Raw genomic sequence first — 6,000 nt, 5'->3', positions numbered from 1 at the left:
ATTTGTTTTTCAACAGGACAATGACGCAACATCTCTAGGCTGTGTAAGGGCTATTTTACCAAGACGGAGAGAGATGGAGAGCTGTATCAGATGACCTGGCCTCCACAATCCCCCGACCCTAACCAAATTGAGGTGGTTTGGGATGAGTTGGACCGCAGAGTGAGGGATAAGCAGCCAACAAGTGCTCAGCATATGTGGGAACTCCTTCAAGATTGTTGGAAAAGCATTCCAGGTGAAGCTGGTTGAGAGAATGCCAAGAGTGCACAAAGCTGTCATCGAAGCAAAGGGTGGCTATTTGAAGAATGTAAAATATGTAAAAATATTTTGGGATTTGATTAACACTTTTTTGCTTACTACAGTACATGTGTTATTTCATAGTTTTGATGTTTTCTCTATTATTCTACCATCTAGAAAATAGTAAAAATAGAGAACAACCCTTGAATGAGTAGGTGTTCTAAAACTTTTTACCGATAGTGTACAGTCGTGGCCAAAAGTTTTGAGAATGACACAAATATTAATTTTCACAAAATCTGTTCCTTCAGTTTGTATGATGGCAATTTGCATATACTCCAGAATGTTATGAAGAGTGATCAGATGAATTGCAATTAATGGCAAAGTCCCTCTTTGCCATGCAAATGAACTGAATCCCAAAAAAACATTTCCACTGCATTTCAGCCCTGCCACAAAAGGACCACCTGACATCATGTCAGTGATTCTCTCGTTAACACAGGTGTGAGTGTTGATGAGGACAAGGCTGGAGATCACTCTGTCATGCTGATTGAGTTCGAATAACAGACTGGAAGCTTCAAAAGGAGGGTGGTGCTTGGAATCATTGTTTTTCCTCTGCCAATCATGGTAACCTGCAAGGAAACACGTGTCATCATTGCTTTGCACAAAAAGGGCTTCACAGGCAAGGATATTGCTGCCAGTAAGATTGCACCTAAATCAACCATTTATCGGATCATCAAGAATTTCAAGGAGAGTTGTTCAATTGTTGTGAAAAAGGTCCAGCAAGCGCCAGGACCGTCTCCTAAAGTTGATTCAGCTGCGGAATAGGGGCACCACCAGTACAGAGCTTGCTCAGGAATGGCAGCAGGCAGGTGTGAGTGCATCTGCACGCACAGTGAGGCGAAGACTTTTGGAGGGTGGCCTGGTGTCAAGAAGGGCAGCAAAGAAGCCACTTCTCTCCAGGAAAAACATCAGGGACAGACTGATATTCTGCAAAAACGTACATGGACTGGACTGCTGAGGACTGGGGTAAAGTCATTTTCTCTGATGAATCCCCTTTCCGATTGTTTGGGGCATCCGGAAAAAAGCTTGTTCGGAGAAGACAAGATGAGCGCTACCATCAGTCCTGTGTCATGCCAACAGTAAAGCATCCTGAGACCATTCATGTGTGGGGTTGCTTCTCAGCCAAGGGAGTGGGCTCACTCACAATTTTGCCTAAGAACACAGCCATGAATAAGGAATGGTACCAACACATCCTCCGAGAGCAACTTCTCCCAACCATCCAGGAACTGTTTGGTGATGAACAAGGCCTTTTCCAGCATGATGGAGCACCTTGCCATAAGGCAAAAGTGATAACTAAGTGGCTCGGGGAACAAAACATCGATATTTTGAGTCCATGGCCAGGAAACTCCCCAGACCTTAATCCCATTGAAAACTTGTGGTCAATCCTCAAGAGGCGGGTGGACAAACAAAAACCCACAAATTCTGACAAACTCCAAGCATTGATTATGCAAGAATGGGCTGCCATCAGTCAGGATATGGCCCAGAAGTTAATTGACAGCATGCCAGGGCAGATTGCAGAGGTCTTGAAAAAGAAGGGTCAACACTGCAAATATTGACTCTTTGCATCAGCTTCATGTAATTGTCAATGAAAGCCTTTGACACTTATGAAATGCTTGTAATTATACTTCAGTATTCCACTGTAACATCTGACAAAAATATCTAAAGACACTGAAGCAGCAAACTTTGTGGAAATTAATATTTGTGAAACTTTTGGCCACGACTGTTTATATATTTAGTACTCTGCAAAGGTTTTAGGCAGGTGTGAAAAAATGCTGTAAAGTAAGAATGGCTTCAAAAATAGACATGTTAATAGATTATATTTATCAATTAACTAAATGCAAAGTGAACAGAAGAAACAACTTAATCAAATCCATATTTGGTGTGACCACCCTTTGCCTTCAAAACAGCATCAATTTTTGTAGGTACACTTGCACAAAGTCAGGGATTTTGCAGGCATATAGTCAGGTGTATGATTAAACAATTATTCCACACAGGTGCTAATGATCATCAATTCAATGTGTAGGTTGAAACACAATAATTAACTGAAACAGAAACAGCTGTGTAGGAGGAATAAAACTGGTTGAGGAACAGACAAACTCAGCTAGCAAGGTTAGGTTGCTGAAGACAGTTTACTGTCAAATGTCATACACCATGGCAAGACTGAGCCCAGCAACAAGACACAAGGTAGTTATACTACATCAGCAAGGTCTGAATTGGCAGATAACAGTGGGACCCTGGTATACCCATCTACTGTCTGGAGAAGTTGGGTCAGACGTGGCCTTCAAGGAAGACTTGTGGCCAAAAAGCCATACCTCCGACGTGGAAACAAGGCCAAGCGACTCAACTATGCACGAAAACACAGGAACTGGGTGCAGAAAAATGGCAGCAGGTGCTCTGGACTGATGAGTAAAAATATTTGAAATATTTGGCTGTAGCAGAAGGCAGTTTGTTTGCCGAAGGGCTGGAGAGCAGTTCACGAATGAGTGTCTGCAGGCAACAGTGAAGCATGGTGTAGGTTCCTTGCAAGTTTGGGGCTGCATTTCTGCAAATTGAGCTGGGGATTTGGTCAGAATGAATGGTCTCCTTAATGCTGAGAAGTACAGGCAGATGCTTATCCATCATGCAATACCATCAGGGAGGCATCTGATTGACCCCAAATGTATTCTGCAGCATGACAACGACCCCAAACATATAGCGAAAGTCATTAAGAACTATCTTCAGTGTAAAGAATAACAAGGAGTCCTGGAAGTAATAGTATGGCCCCCACAGAGCCCTGATCTCAACATCATTGAGTCTGTCTGAGATTACATGAAGAGAGAGAAGCACATGAGGCTGCCTAAATCCACAGAAGAACTGTGGTTAGTTCTCCAAGATGTTTGGGCCAACCTACCTGCTGAGTTCCTTCAAAAATTGTGTGCAGGTATACCTAGAAGGATTTATGCTGTTTTGAAGACAAAGCTTGGTCACACCAAATATTGATTTGATGTAGATTTTTCTTCATTTCACTCACTTTGCATTTAGTTCATTAATAAATATAATCTATTAACATGTCTATTTTTGAAGGCATTCTTACTTTACAGCATTTTTTCACACCTGCCTAAAACTTTTGCACAGTACTGTATTTCCTGAGATTTCTTTAAAAAAAGGGGTTAAATATGTGTTCATTTAAACAAATACATTTTCTGAGCTTTCTTATATTTCCTAGGTATAGGATAGACACTTCAAAACCTTATTCCTTATGCTGTATTTTTGGACTGTCTTTTTTTGCCATTTATGAATGTGTTATTCAATGTAATTCTATGGGCCAAATTCAATATTTTATCAGTTATGAAAAATACAATTATAATTAGACCTAAAGTGGTCCTAAAATTCTAAATCAAGTAGCTAAATGATCCATGGTATGACCATCTTAAAACAATTCCATGTGTTAGCTTAGTAGAATTGTCTTGCCATTGTTAAGAAGTGCAGCATTTATTCCAGTTCAAAATGGTTTAACAAAATTCTTTACTCATCAGATTGTGCTGCTTTCCCCTGTGCATTTTTTGGGGGGTGCCCTTTTTTTGTTGAGCACATGCCTGGAAGTGGAAAAATGCTGGAATTGCAATGAATTACTGTACTTCCTTACCCATCCATGAACGTAATTATGCTGAACTGCAAAGATTTATATACAATTACTGAGCAAATGTTGTGTTAGTAAGGCCTGGCAAGAAAAACACAACAATGACTCATTTACTTTGCAAACACCTGAGTCTACCAAAGTATGACTATATTTTGACTTACACAGGCTGTTGGCACTAAACTAATTAGCCAAGGTCTGCTTGTCTCTTGATAGGCATGTCAGGACCGCACTGGCTGCATACAGCAGTACAACTCCTGCTGGAGTTGTACTGCTGTAAGGAGAGCTTCCTGGAATCAGTGCAAAAAACAATTTCTCTATTTCCTTTCACAATATCTCACTCAAATGGGCTGAGTTTTGTGCTCAATGTAAGGTCTTTATAAAGCAGCCTAGCAGCCTTGCTTCCGTGTGTGAACCATTGTGATAGCTGTAGGTGATTGACCACTAAGGTTAGTTCATCTTTAGTCGGTATTTGGAGGTAGGTAGCCTACAGTAGCACACTGCTAATGATGTCATACACTGCGGCATATAACAATTTAATTCCACATGAATTGTGGATGTGTGTCATGCCAGTATTCAGTGAACCAGTGCCACCTCAGTCAGAGGAGAAACAGTATCTGCTAACAGATAAACAGCACAGCCTTGGATAAAAAATCAATACGCTCCTATGCAAAGCCAACTACCTATTTGTATATCCACTGAAATAGATTGTGAAAGGGAATTGGTCTATTTCACAAGTCCAAGGTATCAATAGCAGGGTTTCTGCACATGACCCAGTGCACACAAATTGGGAAAATAAAGCAGTGGAGAGAAATGGAGAAGACAAGTCTGATTACCCTATAGCTTGTCAACTGTCAACCATTTTTTGGTTTCCCATCCAATCAGAACAGACCTTGCTGATCACTGTGCAATGCTGTTTGTACTAGATGCTGAAACCTTACAGAGCACCGTCTCTCCCTCCCTCCCTCCCTCCCGCTGCAAGGACTACTCTGTAATCCTTGCAGCACTTTGAAATGTTAATTGCATTACTCTACAGCAGAGATGGGCAGCTGGGGGCCCCCTTCTGTAGGCTGTGGATAAATGCACCCCCCCCCCCCCCCCCAATAAAAAAACAACAACATTTGTTGAGTTTTTAGGAACTCAGTCAGGGTCTCAACTTACTGTTGAGAGAAAGAATAGTACAGTACACAAGGTGCAATTTGGACATTTGGTTGTGCATCAGCAGTTTTTCTCTTGTTATGTCAGTCACTGACGGTCACTCAATTATCCCATGTCAGCTAAAACATTTTGGATTGGTAAATTAGTCTAGACAGCTATCTAAACTTAATCATGGTTGAATTACCGACTGGGGGCTGATTTTGTGAGTCACTCTCACTCAGATATCATATTAAAAACTGCAAATATTTCTCTCCACTTTATGGCAAAAAACTTTATGACATTATTTTGCTTACGGTCCCCAAAAGGCTAGAGCCGGCTCGGGCTGCATGTGTGGGTATGGATGTGGGTACGCGGACCAACGAGCCACTGCGGTGTCACGGTTGTTTAAATGATCGGACCAAGGCTCAGCGTGTTTGTAGTTCCACATCTTTATTAATCCGTGAAACATAATGCAATACACCAAATACTTGAAAAAACAATAACAAACCGTGACGCAGAGAGAAAACACACTACTCAAAATAACAACCCACAAAACCAAATGGCAAAACCCCCTACATAAATATAATCTCCAATTAGAGACAACGAGAACTGGCTGCCTCATCCCAACAACCCCAACATAGAAATAGAGACCTAGAAAAACAACATAGAAACAGAAAACAAGAAAACCACCCAAAAACACCCCCTGTCACGCCCTGACCACTCTACTATAGAAAATGACATCTTACAAGGGTCAGGACGTGACATGCAGCCCCTCATGATGAGTTCACATTTTCTGTGGCCCCCACCCCCATCAAAGTTGCCCATCCCTGCTGTACTGTATGATGTATAGGCTGTACATCTACATTTTATGGACTCAAGCAGAGACTATGTAGCAATAACCAGATCTGTGACCAGAGACATGATGTGCCTGACACAATCATGCATCCTGCTACAGC

This window comes from Salmo trutta, chromosome 30 (assembly GCF_901001165.1).
Source record: "Salmo trutta chromosome 30, fSalTru1.1, whole genome shotgun sequence".
Classification (NCBI taxonomy): Eukaryota; Metazoa; Chordata; class Actinopteri; order Salmoniformes; family Salmonidae; genus Salmo; species Salmo trutta.
The sequence above is the reverse complement of the archived record's forward strand: the minus strand, read 5'-3'. Positions refer to the sequence as shown.